General features: G+C 40.2%; 1 protein-coding gene across 12 annotated transcripts in view; it reads left to right on the plus strand.

The window, feature by feature from the left end:
• The first annotated feature begins 711 nt into the window (after positions 1–711).
• The window catches only part of TLN2 (talin 2), a 133,412-nt gene continuing 110,051 nt past the window's right edge, over positions 712–24,072 (plus strand). For 6 of the 12 annotated variants that reach the window (XM_014251203.2, XM_014251208.2, XM_014251204.2 and 3 more), the window contains exons 1-3: positions 1,184–1,321; positions 4,259–4,314; positions 5,294–5,403. The gene's annotated coding sequence lies outside the window, so the exon portion shown is untranslated. Of the gene's footprint in view, positions 940–1,183; positions 1,322–1,740; positions 1,954–4,258; positions 4,315–5,293; positions 5,404–24,072 lie in introns of those variants that run through there. The other 6 variants (XM_088062935.1, XM_088062937.1, XM_088062932.1 and 3 more) reach the window with 5 other exon arrangements.

Genomic DNA, 24,072 nt, shown 5'->3' on the forward strand with positions numbered 1-24,072 from the left:
TACTCATGACAGATTAGCAGAATACCTCATCTATTACTGCTTTAGTCTTATCAAGGATTCTTGCTGTAGAATGCAGGTATGTGCTCAGACCACCTTGTATTTGATATGTGCAAACACAGGAGAAAAATAAAAACTGGTTTGTCCCAAAGCAAGTCACTAGCTGGGCAAAACCAGCTGTAGACTGATGCAGCTCTTTTAAGCTGATTACGAGTAAAAATAGGTACGAATTTTCAGCTAAATCAGGTGAAATTATTTTGACTGCATGATTTTCAACCTTTGCAGTTTTACAGAGGCCCCGGTATATATGGCACTAATTAATGTAAGGGACCTAAGTTGGAGTAGGTATTTCTTCTCTCTTATTTGTATCCATATATTGGTGTGAAAAGCATTTACAGAATTCTAACAGCGTTAGAACTGGTCAAACAAGCTATGTAAGGGAAGCCCTGAGTGTCCTTTGCTGCTACCGCAGTTCATTTGTTGCTGGTGCTGGATCCTGGCCTGTGTCAGGAATGCTGTGGCCAGCAGACAAGAGATTCTTCGAGATGTGTCCCGTTCTGGGCCCAGTTCAGAAAGGACATTGAGGTGATGGGATGGGTCCAGAGAAGGGAAATAGTGCTGGGGAAGGTCTGGAGCACAGGTGCTGCTGAGGGTATTTAACCTGGAGGAGGCTCAGGTGTGACTTTATCACTGTTCACGATTCCCTGAAAGGAGGCTGTAGCTAGGTGGGGCTTGGGTTCTTTTCCCAGGCAACCAGTAATAGGACAAGAGGACACAGCCTTAAATTATGCCGGGGGAGGCTTCGGTTGGACATGAGGAGGAATTTCTACATCGAGAAGGTGAATAAAGATGGAAACTGGCGGCCCAGGGAGGTGGTGGAGTCACCATCTCTAGAGACGTTCAAGAAATGTCTGGGACCACTCAGTGCCACGGTCTGACAAGGTAGCGTTCGGTCCTGAATCGGAGCTCGATTACGTCAGTGGTCCTTTCTAATTCCGGGGATTCCGTGAGGTGTAAGCGCTTGGCACGACGCGCTCGGCGGGCGCTGCGGATGGCTGTCCGAGCGCTCAGCTGAGGCGGGCCGTGCCCCGCGGGTGTCGGGGCGGGGGGCCCGAGCCGCGGCTCCCTCACGGCCGGGCCGGGCGGAGGGCGGTGGAGCGGCCCGGAGTGATGACGCGCTTCCTGCCCTCCCCGCCGGGGGTCTGCGCCTGGACTCCGCAGCCGCGGCAGCTGCGGGTGGCGGCGGCGACGGAGCGGGCAAGCGGCGAGCTGGGGGAAGGACGGAAGAGAGAGCGGCGGGGATAAGGCGCTCCGCAATGCCACAGTAAGAGCGTTCCCGTCAGGAGCCCGCGGGGACCCTCGTCCTGCCCCGCCGTTGCACACCGCATAGAGCGTGTGGTGTGCGCGGAGCCGCCGGGGCGGGGAACGCTCGGCGCGGGGCTGAGCGGCGGGAACGCGGAGGCGCTCGGCTGCCGAGGGGCTCTCGGTGCCGGCTGCTCCGAGCGGCGGCACCCGCTGCTCGCCGCTGCCTGCCTCTCCCGTACGGGCTCGCCCGCGGGCAGCGCTGCCCGAACAACAAGTTGCCGCTTCCAGGGAGGATAGCAACAGGCCGGCCCAGTGCCGTGCGGGCTGAGCCCCGGGAAGGGGAGAGCGGCCTCGGCTCACCTATCGTTCGCTGGGAGCCGAGCCGGCATGAGAGAGAAGCAGCGGTCTGTCGGGATTTCTCTGGGCCGTGTAGGGCTGTACAAGGGGGCAGGTGCTGGGGCGGCCGGCCCCTCGCATCACGGCTGGGGGAGCGTGGCGTGGCCGAGTCGGAGGTGGGATTGCCCGCAGAACGGAGCTGTTCGCCGCAGGGCGCTATCGGCGAGCACGATGTAGGAAACACGTCTCGGCAATACGCGGTGAAGTGACGACCTCCCAAGGACGATCCTGCCGCGTCTGCATACGCGTGAATGTGTATGGCTGTGTCTGTGTCCGCATCTTCCCACGAGAGCGGTGGAGCGGGCCGGGTTGAGAGCGGCTCGCAGGGCGGTCCCTCCGGGCCTCCCGCAGGGCTGGGCAGGACGCGGCCGCCTGTGCGCGGCGCACACGGGGCTGGCTGGGCGGCTGCTCCACGCTGTGCTCCGAGCCCCGCTGTGCTGCGAGGGTCCAGCGCCTCCGGGCTACCTGCCCTTGTGAGGCTTCGTGTCCAGGGCTAGGCAAAGCGCAAAACCTCCCTTGGGCGAGGCGGCGTTGTGTGCTTGCAGCGGGGCTGTCCCGGGCTGCGGTCCGCCTGTGTGTTGTGATACCTCTGTTGCTCCCATGCCCTCCTAGCACAGATCTGTCTCTGCGTGCGGTCTTGCCTCGGGTATCTGGAGAGCCCCGGCGCAGTGTCACTGAGTGGGAACACCTTCCTGCTGGCTTTATGCTCACCTGCTATAGCACTTTTGTTCTGCTGACCAGCCTTTTCAGGTTTTTTAGGCTTTTTGTGTGTCAAAATGCTGCTATGGTGTCTAGTTAGAGAGATTGTGGAAATGTTCATTGATTGTAAAAACCTCTCTTGTCAGATTAAACAATTGTCCACTTCCCTCCAAATATTTTTAAATTGTATTTCGTAGACCTACATTTTGGAGCAAAGTTTGAGCCATATTAAATTTCAAGGCAGTTCTGGGTTTGGAAGTATGTTACTTAGAGGTGTTGAGGAATTCTGCATTCTCAGAAGAGCCCAATGGCTATGGAACAATGTCCCTATGACATTTCTGAGATTGCTCTTACATAAAACGTGACTTATTTGTATGTTTATGGCAGGATGTTTTAAGTAGGAATGCAAGCTGCCACTGTTATTAAAAGTACCTTACAAATGGTAGTAAATGAAAAGCTTCCATATCTCTATGGTCTAATGGTCAGCCATACTTCTAACAGAATAGCTGTTAGACAAGTTAACTGAGAATGAAGTTGGCTGAGCTACCATTCCTGCTTTAATTTTCATAATGTGATATTTTCTAGGGAGATTCAGGGTTACCACACAGCTGGGGAGGGAGGGGGAATGTCTCTTGCTTCTTGGAAGTGCATTTCATTTGAGTTTCCTAATGCCTTGTTTAACACACTGGTCACTGCAGAACTATGGGGTTAAGTAGAATTCTAGCTTATCTATTCATGACAAAATTACTGAGTTTATGTAAGATAAGCTTATTTCTGGTTGCCAATCTCAGTGGGTTAACTATGGCAAACTTGAATAATATATGAGTTCTCAGAATCAGTTCAAGAATCTCAGTGTAAAGTTAAAGTCTACAGCCATTTCATATGGGATACCCATTCATTTTACCATTCAAATTACAGGAGTTTATCCTGAATAATTGTCTTGTGTGTTTTTAGAGTAACATCTGTTGCATGATATCATGTAATGGAATGTAGTACAGCCTAATTTAAGTTGATTTGAAACATTGCCTTTGCACTGTAGTAGTGCCTGAGAGGGCGAGAGGTTTTGTGGTACATGTGATGGATGGATGGTTACAAGTAGACAATATTGAGAAAGATGAACTTCCATTTGAACTGCAAAGGATTAAGTAACTTTACTCTGAGCTTGGTTTGTTTCACAGTTTCACTTAGACTTCTTTCATCATTTGCCAGCTAGTGCAATGACTGAATTCTACTTAAATTAGGAAATCAGTCTACAGTTATAAATAAAACTATCAGTGCAAAACATCACTACAGTAGAATCAAGTCTTATTTTGGAATGGGAGGAGTAGGCTTGAAAGAACTGTCTAGCTGTGGCATAGCTTGAACTGCATGATGACTTAGAAGTTTTGCTGAGAAAACTTTCATTTGGTATTGTTTCTACAAAAATTTGACTCCACGTAGCAAGGATACTCTGAGGCATTAATATTTGGATTGTCACTTTATATGCTTGCCTATATGATATGTATCCGTTAAACCTGTGCAAATGCAGTCTAGATGGCTTGCAAAAGTGGCAGTACTTAATTAGATTAATTAATTAATTACTAGACAGTAGTTCAAACATCTCACCTCCGTTCCTTTTTGTGGCATTGTGGTGTCTGATAACTGTTGGGATATCAGTATGGTATATTCATGAAATATGAGCAATACCATTTTTTGAAGTATCCCCCCAGTCCATAATTCTAGCATTCTAGTACTGAAAATACCATTTGAGTTGATTCTCAGCTGCCAGTCCTATCTGACCTTTGGAAATTTTGGTAAACTGCCAAATGTGTAGACATCTTGATTTTCTTTTTTCTTTCTTTTTTTTTCTTTTATTATGCAGAGTTTCTTCCTAAGCAGTGTTACCCAGATGCTGCCTTTGCACCAGGCCCTAATTAGGTAAGAAGTGTGAATGTCTTTATAGACCACTGTACCAGCTTTTGGAAATTCTTTTCTCCTCCCTGCTTTTGAATCTTTAAAATTTTTGGCAAGTCTGCTTATGCATGTTTCTACATACAATAGAATGCTGATGCAAATTGAGAACAGCAAGCAAAATGCTGGGTGCTGTTGCAAATGGGGGGAGGCTGTCTTAATAAAGCAGTGTTATGTTTCATTTGTTTACTTTCAGATTTTAGTGTTTGAGTTGGGACAAATGGAGGTGGAAATTGCAGTTTCAGGTAGTCCTGAAGGAGAATGCTTCCAGATTTTTGCTTCCAGAGTTCTGCTTTTGACCACACATGGCTATAAAAATACACAGTAAATTGAACTGCAAAAATTTTGGGGCAGAGGAGATGCAAATGATAAAGCAGAGAGTTTTTTCAGAGTAGTTTATCTTACAACTTCCAGAGGCTATATTAAACAAAATAATCTAGGGTTTTGCAACTCCGTGGATGAGATTATGATTATGGACATCATGCTGCGTCTTAAGCTTTTTTATACTTTATTTTTACTGTTGTGATTAAAAAGACTATTCCTTTTACACAAAGAATGCCTTGAAGGTGCCCTGAGCTCCTTAGATGTGTAAGTTCTGATCCACAGCATGTGGTGCAATCCTGGGTTTGATTTGTGTTTAGAGATTTGTGCCTTTTGTCTCTGGATGCAGGGAAAAGTTCCACCTTTGGAGTGAGGCTGGTATGCTTGAGGATGAGAATGTGGTAAAGAGCTCTGTGTTTAGTTTTATCACCAGACTTTTAACTGTGTACAATGAATTTTGTAGCTTTCTGCCCCTGCTAATGCTGCTGAAAACCCATTTCACAGTAGTCAGTGAACCATTTCCCTGGGTGTGCTATGTGCACACATGCTTATCTTGGAATTGAGTTTGAATTAGCCTGCATACTTGAAGCAATTGTGATAACATTTTGATATTTTCCGCTTCCAGCTGCAAGCTGGAATTTCATCCCCAGAGATCCACCCCCTCGATTCTCAAAGCTCCAGCACCTTTTTACTCAAGCATCTTCATAAAGCTAGAAAATGTACTGACTTCACAAGGTGAGGGTGACTATACAACAGTAAGTCTTATCTTAAAATATCTTTACAGTATTACAGTGCTGACTTGTAGTCCCTTTACTTGGCAGCTGCTGGTTGATTTCCTGCCATGATGGGCCAGGCTGGCTCTTGAAACTGCCTTCCTTTCATTCTCAGTAGGTAGCTCATCTTTCTGTGTTAGGGCAGCAGGAAGAAAATATGGGCTGGAGTGACTTGTAAATAAACCTTGTGTTTTTATGGCAACTTTTGTAAGGCTGAAATTTCTTGTTTTCCTAAAAATGTGACATATAGCCCAGGAGCAAGCAGGAGACTCAGTCTTCTAACTCACAGCAAGTAACAATTGTGGTGATAAAGAATCAATGGTACTAATGGGCTGATTACTTTTTTGAGTTAAATAACAATTTACATTTGCCAGCTGTGGTAGATTTGTTGCTCTAATATGTTGAAGAGTTTAGTGTTTTTTCTGAAGTATTCGGTGCAGTGGTGCGAGAACCTCTTAAACAATGGCATTGTTCATTCAGCTTAAAAGGGTCTTCAGCTGTGTAATCCTTTTCTTATTGCATATTTATTTTCATATAATGATCTCTCTTTACCTTTCCTGAGAGTTAATACCTATAATGTGGTAAGTAACTCTTTGTCTCAGTGACCTCAAGTCCAGCCTATCCTGTGGTTTGGTTTCAGTCATGTTCTGCAGTAGCGGGAAAATTCTGTTTTTTCTGGAATGAGAAATTTAAACTTTGTGTATCATTGACATAAATATAAGCATAAAACAGTTCTAGAAATTGCTGGCTTGAATTTGTACAGCTGGAAACATTAATTAGGCTTAAAGTAATTTACAGTGAGTACCTTTTACCTTTGTTCAATTTACATGTGCCAAGTGCTGTTGCAAGAAATGGCAAAGTGGCACTTGGCAGACAGAGCAGCCTCAGGAAAAACAGGTTATCAATGTCTGACAGAAGGGATGGGGCCTGTTTAAGCAAAGACCTATGACAGTAGGAAAGGTGGTGTCAGGAATGTGATGGTGGTGTAGGACTGATGGGCATAATCCTTTGACACAATAAATATGCTTAGATACCGTGACAGAATCAAAATTTAGCAGTGGGCCTATAAATGAATAGATGAATAAATGAAATTGTCCCAATGGGACATTTGTGGTTGGGTTCTTTTTCCCCCTTGGACTGAAGATTGATGTCAGAGAGGCAGTTTTCTCTTGTTTGGACTTGGTTGTTTATTCTTCTTTTATCTAAAGGTACAAGGAGTTATGTGCAGTAAGATAGAAAGGTGCAAAATGGCTAACAAAGATCTTCTTCAAGGTTTTTTATATGTCTGTTTAGCCAATTAACAAATGCCAAGTAAATTATATTTCTTGACCCAATGACCTGACACCTGTGAACTGCACTGTGGCATTCTCTATCCAATCACTTACTACTACCAGAAACCTCCAGAAGAAGGAATTGACAACACCCTAATTCCTCCATCTTGCCTCTTATTTTCTAAACTAGATTACACCTTTAACTTTTTCACCTAGTGACTTAAGAAACTCTAACTTACACACTCACACTCTTAGTTTCTCTATTTAACAGTTGTCTCCATGGTGTTATGTGAAATTCAGTGTTTTCTTGGATGTCAGAGCCAGGTATCATAGATAAGGGCACACACTCTGTGCTTCTGACTCCAACATGAAATCAGGAAGCTCAACTAGAATATTTCAGTTCACTGTAGCTTGCAGTTCTTGTAATTCTTTATCATTTGCGACTGAAAGATTTTCTTAGATGATTTTTTTGTTGTGGTATAAGGACACGTCTGTTGACAGGATTGTGTCAGAACTCCCTGGGGAAAGGACTGAGTGGTAGTCATTACTGCACAGCCAGCACACAGGGTCAAGCAAAAGGAGCCAGTGGTGTCTCCTGGGTCAGGGTATCACCAAAGGCACTGGTACGGGGAGGAACAGATAAATGTCCAGCTTCAGTTGAAAAAAGCAAAGGCTGTGGGAAATGAGATCACTCTGTTGTGATGTTTAAACTACTCTTTTAAGTGTTATGTGCAATAGCTGAGGATGTACAGACCCCAGGCAAAAACCCAAGATGTTTTGGTATGTACCTGAGGAATATTTGGGTTTTTACAATTAAAAAAAAAAAAAAAAAAAAAAATTAGTGTCTGTGTTCGCAGTTGTGAGTAAGGTCCAGATAGGTCTGGTTGTTTGCTGGGTTGTCTGTTCAGCTGCACTGTGATACTAATGAAACTTAAAACCAGCTGATTAGTGTAGGTGTGTGTACTGAAAACTAAAACCTGTGCAGAGAGGGTAGTTAACTTTGTCTCAGGAGCTTGGGCAGACCAGACTACAATGAAGTACAGAACAAATGCAGACATTGAAGAGGGCTTGCAGGGGATCTCATGAGTTTTTTTGAGGCCTTTGTATGTAGTGGACCTGGATATGTAAGGGGTCAGTTCAAATAGATCACAGGTGGTGTATGTGTGTGAAAATTTGTTCTCTGTCCTAGCCAGAGAATGAATGTATTTTTAGAGTTTTCATGTCAAAGCTTTAGCTGACTCTGTAATACCACTCCCAAGGGAATGGCAGGGCTTTGGTGATGAAGAGATGAGGCAGAAAAACACCTTGATTGTGGTACAAGTGTGTGGTTAAGGTGAGCAAGTTATGCATTTGGAAGTTATTCAACACAGATGAAGGAAGCCTGCAAGCAGTAGGAAGGGTAGATGTGGCCTGAGGAACCAAGCAGACCAGGATGGGAGCAACTGGGAGGCCAGGCTATGAGAGTGGCTCAGTAATGTGTGAATATCTGTGTGGGAACAATGTGTTCCTGCCTCAATGCTATTATCATTCCTTTTCAGGGGTAAATTGCAGTTTGAAGCATTACAAATGCCATCTGTGTATGAGGAAAAAATCCTCTAGTACTTCATGTTGAAAACTAAAAAGAAAGCACTCTTTTCCATGTGGATCTCAGTATAATCAGCCATTGCCTTAACTTCTCTGGGATAATATTGCCAGTCTACTGGGTCATTTAAAGCAATGGTTTTGAAAGATTTTTTTTGATCTCACACCCTTATCAGTAAAAGATTTGTGAGCACATATATGTATTATTTATAAATTTGCACACATACTACTCTGTTACTATTATACACATTTCAGAACATACACCAAAAAAATGAAAATAATAAAGAAGACAAATAGTTAGAAAACTTGTTTCATTTTTTAACAAAACCCTTTTTTGCTTTCATTAAGGAATAATTTAGTGAGAGCTATGTGATCGAACATGCCTCTCTAAATATTTTAAAGTGTTGGTTCATCACTTGTATACAGCCATTTTAAGGGCCATTTCTAGGTTCAGTTTATTTCAATACTTGGTTTTAATGACTTTCCTAGCTAAATAATATGCCTCACAAAGACGGATCCAAGTGGAAGAAGTGCATTGTTGGTTGTGCTTACTAAATAATACTAATTTTCCACTTCCATATGCTAACTATGCAGAGATTCTTCTTGGGATTCATCTATTAAAGTTCCACCTTCTCTGATGTCACTAAGTTCTTGCAGACTAATGGGAAGATGTTGCATTCTTCTCTTTTCCTGAAGTTCTTGGAAGACTTTTAAACAGTGTTGGGGTTTTAAAAAAGGTTGTAAAGTTTAGGAAATTATGTACAGCTTTTGAAGGTTTTTTCAGTGGAAACATTTCCAAACATCTGTTTTCAAAATGGTCATTGTAAAGCAAGTTTCTCCTGGAAGACAGTTACTCTCTTGCACCCTGTTAAAATGTCAGCTTCACCTTGAAGGGACACCTTAGGTGTGTATTTATTTGAAAATATCTGGTAGGCAGGATAATGCTGACAGCCCCTTGTCATCATAGAGATCAACCAGTTTTGAACAGTTGCCTTTGTAGGAAAAAACTCACCATGTGTCAAGTTTGACAACTCTTTTAAGCTCTTTGCCACAAGATAACTAGCAAAAGTTACTGTGGGAATATGAATTTCATGGTCACTCCCCATCTTGTTACAAGGTATGCTACTGCTTGAACACCTTATTTGTATAAAATTATATAATCACTGACATCCTGTAGCACTTGGTGTACTTCCGCCTTCGGCAATGCTGTGTTAGTTTATCTATGAATGATGCAGTAAATGAATTTCATGTGTGGTTATGGAGTGACTGCTTTAACTGGAATAAAAAAATCAAAGGATTCCAGTGTAAAGGTTACATGTAAAATCACATAAGTGTGCGCTTGCACAGTTTTCTCATAAAACATTGTTTCTGTTAAAGAAATAATTTATTATTGAGTCTACTGTGATCCCTGGTTTCTGGAATGACTGGCAAAAGAGAAATTCCCAGTGTGTTTCACTGCTGGAGAAATCCAACAGATACCCCAAGAGGAGGCATGTAAGGAACATCTGTAAGGTCAGCCAACAGAGTAGCACACCTCCCACACTGCACAATTTCTTCTAATACTTGTTTCCTCAAATCTTCAGCTGTTTTCTGTGAGTTTTGCTGCAGTATTTGATGACAAAGGAATGTCATATTGTCTTCTGTGTTATCATTTCAGCCATTTCTTACTGAAGTAGGAAGTCCAAATGCTTCCCCAATGATATATGCCTTTGTCTCTTTTGCTGTAAAGTAAGAAACCTTAAAAAAGGCTTTTGAAGATTTGCCATTAAGTTCAGGTGGTTGGAGTTTTTTTTAAGTGAATTACTATATTAAGTATCACATGACTTGAAATTGTAAAGATTTGTCCTCACCTCACTGGGTATTCAATCTTTAAATGTCTTGCTAATCATGATGGCTTCATATTATCATTATCTAATATCTCAGGGCAAAATGTGTATTTAGAGTGAGGTTCATTGTTAATGGTGGTGGATGTAAATCCATATTTCAAATAGCATAATTCCAATTTTTTTGGTCAACTTTTTATCAGATCTGATTGGACTGTTGATTTTATCTCAATGTGTGTGACAAGTAGCTTTTACTGAGAATAGGAAGTCAGTTGTTGCATATGTATTTTGAAGCAAAAGGAAGATCTGTCTTGGCATCTGCATATCTGATGTAATAACACTTGAGAGTCTTCAGGATCAGAGGTGATTTTAGCAAGATTTGCGGCTGTAGAGGGCCCTAAAGGCCCTAAACCATTTGTGTGTTTCCCTGGTTAGAATTCCTTGCCTTCATTTGTCTCATGTTACCATACTTGAAAATGGGATATTTAGTTCCGTGGTTCACATGTGTTGTGACAGCATGCAAATTTCCATAAGCATTCCTTTGTGAATTGTGGGCTTAGGCTGTGCCAGTTAAACTTGTAGGAATCAGCTTTCCTAAATAATGGAAGTTTTGTTTTGGTGAATTTTGTTGGGTTTGGTTTTTCTTTGCATCTGGGGACTTGTAAGAAGGGACAGCAATTATTCTAGTTTGCTTATAGCAGCCAACATAGTGTAGTTACCATCCTGCCTGAGGCTACAGCAGATAAATTCCAAGTACCTGCAAAACATCTGCTATCAAGCACCGGTGCTGTCTTGGTACCCACCCAAAAAGTGTATCTTTTCGTGTACAGCTCTTCTTTCTGTAGCTGCCCAGGAGTGAAATACGATTTTAGCCTCTGGAGAAGATGTAAAAGCAAGGTGGGATTGCAGATAATTGTGTTTTGGGTGAAAAGAAGATAATGCAGGGAGTTGTTTTTAAAAAGTTGTTTGCAAGACGCTTAAAAGCAAAGAAGGACATGTAGAATGAAGACAGAAAAATAAGAAAAGCATTTTAAAACCCTGCAAACTATAGTTACAGCTTTGTAAAGACTGAAGATTTCTAGTAGTGTGTATTGACTAGTTTTGTTTTGTTTTCTGGACTATATACTCATGCTATATACTCATTCCAGATTTCTTGTTTCATGTTTACCTCTCATTATTTTAACCAAAACTACATTACTGCTTATCAAATACTGTGTTATTATGACCAGATACAGAAAACAACCCTGTCATCACAAAAACAGACCTTACAGAACAGCTGTATTTTGTATCAACACTTGTCCTGATGTCTTCAATAGTTTTGCGATTTCCTTCCGAATTTGACTTGTTCTGTAAGAACTCTCTAAGTTAGCTTTCTTTTATTTGGAACGTTTTTCTTTATATGTATTCAATGAGATTTAACTCTCATGAGATGTGATGAGTGAATCGGGGTGCTGGGGACTTGTGCAAGTGAAATTTATCTTCTTTCTGGGCCTTTAGTGTTTAGTAGAAATTTTGTTTCTTCCTGGTAAGTCTACAGATGCTTGAAATACTTGTGCTTGTTTGGAGTTGCCATTTGAATCTAAGCAATTCATACTTTAGATATCTCCAAGTAGCTTAGAATTAGAAAAGTTTTCTTCTGGCAACATTCATGGGATATTCAGCTAAGCAATAGGAAAATACTTCTTTATAAGTAATAAGGTAATGAAAGCCTAGTCTTTGTACAATTCAGGCTTGCCTGAAGAGTATGACTACCTTGTCAGTAGCTATTGGAATGCTGCCTTTTGAAGCATGGGGAGACAATCTTGTGTTTTGGTTGGTGTGAATGACCATTGGGTAGTGAAACAACTGCACATGGGGTGGAGGAGTTGGGGCAAGTAGGACAGGCCAGCCTGGGCTTCTCTCTTAGAGTTCTTGTTGTTGGGGAGTGCTGGCATGAAACCAGCTCTTTCTCCACAGTGCATGTGATGCAAAATGGGGTTAAAATGAGCCATTTGCATGAAAAAAGCCATTATAAGGCTTGGTGAAGAATGCAAACAGGTGGATCTGGGTCATTGTTAGGCATACTCTGGTTCCATAGTGGATGTCCTGGGAACAATGAAATGAAACTCAAGTGGGATGCAGATCTTGGTGCAAGTCCCGCAGTCTAGAAGTGCAAGAGGCTGTTAACAAGGAACCTGTCTTCAGCAAAACAAGCTCTAGTGATATGTGGAGGGCAGAAATCCTGGCTAATAGTTAACTAAAGAGGGGATTTAGAAAAGACCTTGTGCAGTTCCATCACCCTTTTGTTACCTGCTTTGTCAAATAATACTTCTCTATCGTGCAAAGCTTTAAATGACCTGTTCAACACAGTGGCCAGTGGCTGATACCTCACTGGAGAGGAATGAAGACTGAGTGTGCTTAGGGTTCTCTTACATAGGCATTACACTGGAAATTAATAATGCAGTGCTGTATCTTCCTAGTGGAATGAGTAAGGAACTAAAACCCTCAAAGCAGGTATTTATTTCAGAAGAGTCTGATTGTTTGAGCTGGAAGAAATAACGTGGTATGTTGAACTGTTCTGAGATTCTATGGCAAAGTCAACAGGGTACTGCAACCTAATTTGTTTATACTGGTGGTTTCTAAATGTCTGTTCTTGGCTTGTTTGGTGGCAAGACTTGCAATAGTTGTTTCCTGCAACTGAACAAAGGAGCAGTGTTGAGTATTTTTGAGAGAAAATAACGTAGGCAAAAGACAGAACTTGGCAGGTAGTCGAGAAAAGGTAGTTTCCAATAGCTCAGCTTTGAAATCCTTGAATTGAAAAAACATCTTGTTTTCTCACACATACTCTCCTTTTCCCATGCATTGTCTGTTGTCCTGCTTTAGCATCTGCTGTTTAATGATTTTAAATACATAGGAACCTAGGTTGAGTCCTACATAAAGCAACGTGTAGGCAGAAGAGGTTTGCCCACTTTAGATCTCTCTGAGGTACGTGTTAATGTTAAATACCTTCTCACATTGAACCAGCTGATTGCATTTTTTGAGCAGTTGTTTCAAATTCTTGTCTTGCTGAGATACCTATGAGACTGCTTTGTTTTTTAAGGTGCTCTTAACAGACATACAAGCTGGAAATGCAAAATTGAGCTAGTAATAGTTTAGGTCTGCATGGTGACCATGGGATCTTGAAAACTAAGGAAGTAATATTTGATTTCCTAGGGCTCTAGGTTGCTCCTAGGCCCTATGAGTTTAGGCTGACAGTGGAAAAGCTGTTTCTTCAGGCAGTATAGAAAACTGTATACAATATTGAATATAAACCCTACGTTTGTAATTGAGAGAGACACTGTGGTAGTGAGCAAGTAAAAAAACAATAGGAAACCATTGGGGAGGTCTACAGAGATGAGTTATACTTTACAAATTACTTCAGAAGAATCTTATAAATAGTACTCTGGGCTGCCTCCATAAAGTGTCAAAATAATAAGCTTGCTGTATGATGCTTACTACACTTGGAGACAATGTAAGTTATTAATAGTGAAATTACACTTTCTGTTGTATATACTTGATATCTTCTAATTTACTGAACCCAAATTTTCAGTTAGTTATACACAGAGGCATGAGTCAAAATCATTGAAACACTATTGAAATCTGAGGATGGGGAGTAACATCTCTGAGGGAATGTGTCTGTAAAATAAGCCCATATATGATGTGTCACATCTGTCTAAATGAGTATAAATACAGCCTGTGGCTTTGGCAGTTGATTACTTACTATAATTCAACCCTCACATCTAAATAGATTCACTTACTTAGTGCTGGTGGTCAGAAAGAATAAATATACTTTCAGTTTGAAAAGTGAAAATAATGTAACTTCAAGATGGTTTGTTTGACTTTGCAAGGATAAATAGACCCAGGAGTACATGGTATTGATTTTGAGTGGTTTAGCATAGTTATTGTGAGTCAGATACAAGGACCAGTCTTTATGCTTCGGTGACAAAGTGTCTAGACATTGAATTGAAATCTGAACTGTTCTCTTACATAGAATGGAGTAACAGATCCAGTATCAATAAATTACTGGGATCCATTTTTGTTTCTGCATTATCTTTTGGAGAAGAATGGGTTTGATAGTTGAAGGCAGAGTTTTCCTGTCATCTGATACCTTCCCACAGCATGGGCTCCACAGTGGGCTCTGTGGCTTTTGGCTGTCAGAGCTGGGTTTGGCTGTCATGTGGGCTGTGGATATGCATGTTACAGCAGAAGGTCTCAGCTTCAGCCACAAACTGCAATTTGCAGAGAGAGCCTGGGGGAATGGTTTTTTTTTCCTTGCATTGCATATGAAGGCATGGCTGAACAATCAGGATTTTACCCTTCTCACAAGCATTGCAGGCATGTAATTGCTCTGTCAAAGGTAAAGGCAGAAACCTTGATGGGCAAGGGGAAAGTAACTTGGTGTGTCACAGCACATGGAGATCCTGAGATGTCAAGTTTGGATTTGAAAATTAAATTTGAAATACTGACTTTGGAGGCATATTCTGACCTACAGCTTGAGTTTGAAGCTTTATTAAACTTACATCCCTCTACCCTTTCTTTCTCATGCCGTTCTCTAATAATATTTCATATACTCACTGAGCAGGATGGAAATAACAAATCTGGATGGCAATATTCTGATGATACTTGAGAAGCTCAGGCAATGGATGTTGCACGCCAGTATCAGTAGTGTGAAAAGTCTTTTCTTAATTTGCAAAAGCATATATTTTTTCAGGGAAAATATTCCAATTATTACATTATTAAAAATGAAAAAAATTGGCAGCAATTCAGGAAAGTCAAAAATGCTCCAGTTCCCCAGAGATATATTTCTCTTTTTGTACTTAGTATTTTAACTGACCCTAACTTGCAATGATGTGTAACTTAATTTTATTCCAGCTTTCTAAGCATTAATAACACTTCAGCTTGAAGAACTTGTGAATAGGTTTTTAGATTGTGGCTTGCTCTCGACTTGTGCCTTGTTTAGGATTTGATAAGTTGTAAGTTTGGTTAAAATTAAAACTAAGATGAACTATTAAGTGCATGATTTTAAGTTACTTGTTTGTTTCTAATGGCCAAATAGAGAAAGTGGAAAGATCTTGCTCAGCAAATTGCACCTGGAATGCGAGCAGCCCATTTTGGTGTGCTGTAAATATTATGCATTCTTAAAGTTAAAATGGATCCAGTCTCTTGGATTATTCTTTATTCTAAAACTCTAAACTAAGCTTCGTCAATTTTAATTATTTGACTTGGTTCTTCAATTTGTGCTGCCTTACTCCCCCACCCCATAGCCCAGCTTTTTGGGCATTTTTTTCCCTCAAAGTGCTGCTATGGGAAGCATTACTGAAATACTTAGCAGCTGCATATTGAACAGCCTGTGACAATAAAGGGGTCATTCCTTGGAAGGTGAGTATCTGTCTGCATAGCAAACCCTCATTGCTCTACCCATTGCTAGAGTCAGTATCCCATCTTTCTATTTTGTAAAGAGGTAATCCTATTTTATTAAAATTAAGACTTTGGGGAAAATGTGTCCCTCTAGCAGGGCTTGGGTTTCAACACTTGGGATGAATACCATAAAAGTAATTTCCTGTGTCCAGCTACCACTTGCTCTCTGTAAGAAGCAGCTCTTTGTTTGAGGGTTGTCAGGTTACAGGACAGACACTTGCTTTTCTTTGGTTCCTCCTCAGCTGCTCTTAATAGGGAATATTTTCTAGTTGCTAACACTAAAGAGATCCCTTGTTTTTAAGTGTGGGATATGTTTGGCAACAAATATCTAATTCCAAATCTGGCGAGAAATGTTCGTTATCAGGTCACAAACTTAACTTCATTCCAACATCACAAAGCACATCATCCATAGTGAGCAATTGTCATTAATGCTGTGTTCTTCTCAGATTTCTATTCTGTGCGAAAATAGGGATCTTATTCATGCACTGATGTTTATCGAGCCTTGCATAAACACTGCAGCCACAGCAGGTTAAGGGGTGGGATTTAGACACGCAGCAGTTGTTTGCAAAGCAGGGAGGAATCTGTCCTGCTGTGGGTGTGGCATGCAGTGTGTGCACATGGGAAATGCTGTGGAACTGGAGATGCTGATGCTGGGTCACTTCTCATCCTTTAAGTACAGTTTTTGAAAGACTTGGGGCATGTTAACACTACACAAGAGGATGTTAATTCAACTAATGTCAAGCTTCCTGACCCCTAATCTGGGTTCGACTTTGGAGCTGTATTTGAAAGTGAATCTCGTCAACCATTAGTATAATTTCATATGTATTTTGTTCCAGAAACCCTTTTGTTTCATTTCAAGGAAAGTTATATTGATATGCTGTTAGTTTATGACAGCCTTTCATCAGGAGTGAAACTTCTTGTGCCAGTTTTGAAGAACAGAGTTCTCACCAGTTTTCTGTATTAAGTACTCTGGTAAAGGTGGTTTCAAAGACTGTTTCCTACTTCAGGTGATCAAAGAGTGCAGAGCTCTCCACTGATTGTTGTGATTGTGATGAATTCCTGGCCCAAATGAGCTTCCTGCTGGCCCCAACCTTCAATTTTTCCTGAAATCAGCAGCTTAAGTAGTACAGTATCTATTTGCTTGATAGAGATGGGTCAGAAAATTATTTAGGCAATATATTAACAGAAGACTTAGTTGACTTCCAGTGTTCTCCTCAACTTCCAAAATTTGAAAGCATTCTTATGTTCATTATTTTAAATTTCAGTGAGTTAGAGAGTGTTCGGAGAGATTCTGCCTAGCAGTGGGACAGAAGTTTTAATCAATTCTGTCTTTTGATACTTTTGTATACATTTTGTAAAAATACTTTTTGTATCATTGTGTGAAAGCAAATAATGATGTTTATCAATTTCCACACTTTTTTTGGGTTGAGCTAGAAACTGGAAATTCCTTTTGAAAGAAATTTTTTCTGAGGAGTGAAGTCTGCTTGATGGAGCAGATTTGCAGCCAAAGCAAATTGTCAAATGAGCCCAACCAATGCAAAATCTAGACTTTCTTTCAGCTGAAAAGCTGTGGGAAAGCTACTATTAATTTTCCTTGTTTAATCCTTATTTCAGTGCCAGGTACTTCTAAGTTCACTGCACTTGGCATAAAATAAATGTTCTACCCAGAACACTAAATGTTGACTTTTATTTGTGTTGTAGAAATGGTCAGTGTGTCCTGCTGGCAGATGAAACCTAAGAATGTTTGGTTTGGAATACTTGTACCTTTCATTTTTATCCCTTCCCTGCAGAAAAGGTTGCTTTAAGAACTGCCTGTTAAATTGGAAATGACCTTACTTGCCTTCAGTTATAAATAGCAGTAAAGAGCAAGGGGATTCCCCTGCTGTCAAACCCCATTCATGGCTTTCTATTTTGATTAAAGCCGTGTCTTACAATGAGTGTACTGTGACTTCCTGCCCTCAGTGTGCTGCAAAAAATGTAGTTGCATTCCAAAAGCTGGGTACTTGAGGTCATAAGCAGGTAATGTTGCTCTGGTACAAATATTTTTTTTATTATTTTATTTTTTAGTTAGAGTTTTAGAGAGTTTTTTAGTTTGGAGTTAGAGGTGCCACAATATGTATTGAAACAGTGCCCATGTGCCAATTTGTGTGCCTTGTGTGTTCCTTTGGGCTCTATTGAATCATGTGAAGCTGTTAATGGTGAAACACTACTGTGCCTGAAATGAGAAGAAAAGAAATCTTGTGTATATGACAGCTTGAAAGGGCAAGCCTATTTCTTTGCTCATATTGCTTTCTCTTAGAGGGCTGTGGTTCTTGTATTTTGTGGAAAGGAAGCGCTTGAAATAAATGGCAAAACACCTTACTCATGTTCTGATGTGTGTTCTTTCTTTAAAACCACATTTAAATATAGTTTTAAAAATCTGTTATATAAAGCATTAGTAAAAATATACCCTAATGCTTGCAGCCTCTAACAACACACTGTAGTGGCATGTTCATTGCTGAGGTTGGGAGTAACAAAACCAGTTAGGAGCAAAGGGTAGCTGTGTATCTTGTGTGTCTGCATGCATATGTGGAGTTGCTTTGGTATTTGCATCACTAGACAACACCATAAGCAGCTTCTAAGTCCTGCTTAAACATTGTAATTTTTTAAACTTTGTGAGTATATTATGAGTTTCAGGGGCAGGTATTAAAGTAAGGAAGATTTGTTAGGCTTGCATAATGTCAGTTTTGGTGATTTGAAAGGGAGATGAGGTCCAAGAAGAAGCACTTTAATTGTAGAAGATACATTTCTTCTCAAATTAACATTTTAGCATCAATATTTTAACACTCATGAAGACCAAAAATCTTTTTTGGATTGCAATATTTACTGCTTTATTGGCTCGAGTGTAATTTCTTTGCTTAGTTTGCTGTGTGAAGTTTAGCCTAAATATGTCAATGCTGAATTGATGAGTCGCATGAGAATGAAATATGGGATTTTTAGGAATATGTAAAACTTGGCATTTCTGAAAGGTTCTCTGTTATTATTTGGCAAAAATATTGTAGGTTTTGACAGCTTTGGATTGTGGCCTTCAGGTTCATAGATGCCAGTGAGGACAAATGACTTTGGCATTTAAGGAGAAACTGGATTCAGAAGCAGTTAGTCACTGCTTGAAGTGTCACTGATTCACTGTAATGTTTTATCAGATATCTTAATTTTCAAGATACCTTGTCTATAAGCAAGTGTTGGGTGATAGAAATGGTGACACTGCAAATGTTAAAATGATCTATCAAGAGTTTCTTTCTTCTCCACACGTCTCTAATATGAACTTTCTTGGAAGCATGGGTCGAACGCTGTAGGTTTGCTGTAGCTCGTGTGTTTGGACACCAGTTGCTGCTGTCAGGTCATTCCAGCTCAGTTCTGCAATTTGAGCTGCCCTAGTTTGTTATTAACTTTACTCTGAAGGACTGAAACGTGGTTGCTTTGCTGCCACAAGTCAAGTTGTTCAGGTTTTTCTGTTATTTGGCTTGGTGTGTCTGTCATTTTGAAAAGCAGTGTCATGACAGGTTGTTTCTTTCCCAAACCTCTTAGCTTAGGTCAAGTGTTTAAAGTGTTTTTCTCCTCACATACTCTAATGTGAATTAATGTCTAAGCCTTGCTTGCTGCTAGACTGTCCTGTAGACCTGTTCCATTATTCAGAGATCCCAGATTGGCAGGAAGGAACCAGTAAGTACAATGGTATGGGGGAATATTTTACTGGCATTTAATGCTCTGCATACCTCAAAGCCAGGTGCCACCAGTCAGAGTGATATTGCATGTGCTTTAAAAAACCTGACAAAACAAGTGGCCAGTGTCAGCATTTATTTTGTACTTGGCCTTTAGAGGTTAGTATATGTAGCTGATCAGTAATCAGAGTTTAGGCACTGCTGTCTTAGAACATATTTTACATCTGCATCCCTTAAAATATTAAATGTAAGAAAGAGCAAAAAATTCTCTTAATGTATTTATCTTTAGAGTCTTTCTGTCTTAGGGAGAATAGTTGACTGCATAACCTATAAAATTGTATCAACAGGAGGAGGAGCACTATAAAATATTCAAAATAACAGTATGATCAGATTTAATTTGACAGCCTGGAGTTTGCTTCAAGTAACTTTTGTCTTTGACAGGACATCATGTGTATGTGTTGTTTCATGTGAATTATTCACAGGAGTTATTTGTGTACTGGCACATGCTAAATACATAGAAAGATTTGTGTTGTAGTACGTTTTGTTACAGTTTCTTAGTTTGGAAACAAGTCTTGTAGTCTGAGCATCATTCTTTCTAAATGCCCAGGGAATGACTTGTTAGGTGGCATTTCTGACAAGAGATGTATTTCTGCCCAGATGTCTGTGCTGGCTTCAGGAACTGAAGCAGCTGACTTGATTTCCCCACTGATCTCATGCCTAGGGAGTTCTTTTGCCTTTTTCTTGTTCTCCCCTTGGCCACCTTTGTATCTGGAGCTTTAGCAGGTATGCTAAAATGCCTTTCTGGTTTAGGCACATGCACACTGTGCAACCACCAATGTGTGTTTTCTATGATGAACAGCTGAATGTATCACTGCATCTCTTATTTCAGGTGCTGGGTCCCTAATCAGCAGCCTCAGGGGACTAGCTGAGTGCCTTTGCTGCTTTCTGCTTTGTTTTGTTGTTGCAAAGTTGTGGATAAGACAAGGCATATCATATTTAAACAACTACTCTGGAGGAAATGGTGTTATCTGTAAGGAATGGAAAATGAAGAGAATGTTTTCATTACAACTATTATTTCAGTAACCAATGAAAAACAAGAAGGTTTGGGGTGGGGTTTTTTTGAGCAATTAATTAGGTTTTCCTTAGTGGGAGTGCCATAATAAAGACTGCATACTATTCCAAACATCTGTCATGTTGCAATAATTGGGTTCTAGAGAAGCACCTGAACTGAAAAAAACCCTGGATTTTGCTGCCAGGATTTCATACTATCATGGTTCAGCAAAGGGAATGCTAGATTATTTTTTTTATTGTCACCTCAATTTACTATGAGAGGAGGCAGAAACATGAAAACACTTCAGTCAAAATGTGATTCAAATGTGATAGGAAACTGCACATCTCCTTTTGAGAGAATCTATTGATGTCTTCATCAGTTATCTTGCTCTGAAAGCTATGGCTTCATCATGTGACAAGTGTTTTGATTTTTTAATTTTTTGTGGGTTTTTTTTCTCTTTTAATGAAGATTGGCATGGTAATTTAGCTTCCCCAGTATTTTGTTTGAGGCCATTTTTGGGCACAAGAACATTCAAGTGTAAATAAAACTAATTTTCTTCTCCCACCACCCTTCCTGTCTCCACTGGCATGGCTTTCTTCTGTCAATACAGTTGATTCCTAGTATTAGTTATATTTAATTGTCTGAATACTAACTTGAGTTTGATACTGAGTTGAAGTGTGAACACTCAGATTTACCTGCAATTTTCATCCCTAAATATTGGCTCAGCTGCTTATTTCCCAGCAGATACTTACCAGGTATTGGGGGCTGCTACTATGTATACAGCAATGGTCACAGCAATTGCCATGAAGTTTTTCCTCTTCTATTCCAGATTTGAAAACAGTGAAGAAAAAGCATAGTTTACTTTCTTATCTCACTATGTATATATGTAAATAACACTTAAAGTTCCAAGGTTAATTTATTTAAATAGGCTTAATTATATGCTAGCTTTTAAGGAGGAGGACAGAGTATAATAAAATGGCCTCTCCTACAGAGAGGGAAATGTTGAGTGTGACAGACCCAAATGTAGCTGATCTCCACTTCATTGTCAGTCCAACAATAAAATTACTGTTCAGGCAGAACTTCCCAACTTGGCTTTTTGGCTGGTGAGGCCTCATCTTGGGCAGCATTGAAGTGGCAGCTGAAAAATTCTTCGTTTTAGTTAGGGCTCCTGCTGTGTCACCAACCCCACAGTGTTGCCCAAGCGTCCTTGACTTCTGTTCAGATTGAGTTCCAGGACCTTTGCCAGTATGTTGTTGTTCAGCTTCTTCGAAAACCTACTACAGCCTCAGGTTATGTATTTGTCCCCTGCTGCCAAGCATAGTTTTTTGCAGATAGTTGGTGACTGGATGTTAACAACTACAAAATGTGCAATTTTTGGTTTAATATTTTTGTGCTGATAGATCCCATAGTTCAAAGATGATTCTAAAGGTTACTTTAGTAAGAAAGAACTGCTCACAAAATAATGTAATCCAAGATGCAGAGCTAGTTTAAGCAGTCTAATAAAGAAAACTTCAGTACTATGAGTTTTAGAAAGATGTGTCAGCTCATATTTGAGGAAATGTAAAGCTTGGAAGAAATTGCTGCTGACTGTAAAGCTGAAGGGGTGTTCCAACCAAGGGGTCTTCCCCTACTGCATTTTCTAGCAGTAGGGAAAGACCCCTTGGAATAGGCCTTGAAATATTTGTCCTGAAGTTAAAGCTAAGGCATTATTCTTGTTTTAGTATTTAAAAAGTCACAGTTAAATCAGGTACAAAATGGTATGCATTTTAACTGAACTCTGTGCACACTGGTTCATTTTCACTGAACCTTCTAGATAGTCGGAGGGCCTTATGCACCTGGCCATGTTTTAGCAGAATTCTTGTTCCTATTCCTGTTACTCTGTTATTCCAGAGTTGTCTACCTCACTGCTTTTTCTCCCTTAGTTTATTTATGTGTTGTTCTCAAAGAAAAACAGTCCAGTTTATGACTTTGAATATGACTTTGAACTTAAGTGCTACTTCGTAATCAGGGCATATCTTATCAGTCAACTCTATTTTATCTGGAGAGTTTTCTGATGTTTTATGAGATCTGGCTTATAGAGAAAGCCTGTTTCCTGAGAAGTAGGAAAGAGTGAGAGAATTTCAGTTGAAATATTCTGTTCTACCAAGTACTTTTCCTTGTATATGCTTTCTATACTTCAAATAAATAGATAAGCAGTTCTAGCTAATTAATTTCAGGATGTGTCAAAAGCTGCTGTCTTCATACATAAATGGATGAGAAGTTAAATATTTTTTGAAAATGTGTAAAGAAATATTGAGTTTAAAATATCTGCTTTGACCAAGTTAAAGAAATGGACAAGATACATTTAATAGCTAAGGGGAGGCAGAAGGAAAGCTTAAGTATTTGAGGGGCAGTAAAATAATAGCACCCAAAAGTCTGAGGAGCCACCAGGTATTCTGGAGCTATAGTACCAAATCATGATACATAGTGTAGAGTGAAAAATCTGGTTTTATATTGTCTATCATTACAACATTACAACAACAGCTATTATTACAACATAGTTCTTTTCCTGAAATATGAGGTATATAGGAATTAGAAATGCAGCTAAGAGATGAACACTTAGAACAGCTTCCAGTATTCAGGTGGTCATTGACTGGTATTTGAAATGGTTGAAAGGAATTACACCCATCTATGATTTGTAGTCTTTTCATCAAGGGTGCTTTAAAGAAAGATCTTATTTAGATAAGAGGTGGGAACTGAGTTAAAGTTATTCTTTTTTGAGCTGAAGTGCCCAACATTGTAGAAAAAAGCTGCTGCGTGAAATTACGTAAGATAAAGACCATATTAGTGAAATTTAATACTCAAGACTTCAAAGATTTTCAAGAAGTGGGAGTGTCTTATGCATATTCCCTTTAAGCTTACAGAACAAACTTTGCCATGTGTAAAGGAGCTCTGGAGCAGGAGCTGTTTTGTCCCCTTTGTCAGCAGCCTCGATTGCTGGGCCAGGACCAGGTTCTCAGCCTTCTGCAAGGTCAGTGATGCCTTGCTTTGTGTGTGAGGCAGCAGCTCAAGAGGGCAAAAGCTGTGAAAACTTGCTCTGCAGGTTAGGAGTTGTTTTCATACTTGCACAACTCTTTTTTGATGGGTGGGAACTTTATAAACAGTTGCCATGGTCAGATCCTTAAACAGTCTTGGGAAACTTTCAGAAAACCCTAAATCTAGAACAGCCTCTGCATCATAACCATGGATGTTGTTGGTCATCAAAAAAGCTTTCCCTGCCTGGGTAAACAAGCTAGTGTATGCTTTTGTAAGGTTCTTGCAAGAAAGCTCAGTGCAAATTGAGGAGTAGATTACTGCTGTTTACTTGGAATCTTAATTTTATTTTGCAGTTGGGATTTAAAAATGCTGCCACTTCAGAAATGCAGTATGTACTTTATTAAGGCATTAGGCAAAACAAAGAAAGCTTCCTGTTTAGCAATTATGTATGCAGGTGTTGTGTGATGAGTTTATTTGAATTATTCTGCTTTCACTAAATGATTAGGTATCTCTCGTTTTGAAGTGGATTATAAAATACCAGACTGAATTTTAATTGCACATTTAGACCTAAGAGGGGCTAGTTCCAGAGAGTGCTTTCATCACTGGGATGTACATTGGCATCCTGTTTGTCTTTCTTCTGTAATACTCTTGCCAGAATATCTGAAATAAAATTCCTTCCAACCTACTTTTGCTTGGGATCTGAAGAGACCTATTTTAGGTGGGAAGAACAATAAAAGTGGGGTTTTTTTTCTA

The sequence above is a fragment of the Pseudopodoces humilis genome, chromosome 16 (genome assembly GCF_049639895.1).
Source record: "Pseudopodoces humilis isolate 2021_Gansu_Grassland_sample_001 chromosome 16, ASM4963989v1, whole genome shotgun sequence".
NCBI lineage: Eukaryota > Metazoa > Chordata > Aves > Passeriformes > Paridae > Pseudopodoces > Pseudopodoces humilis.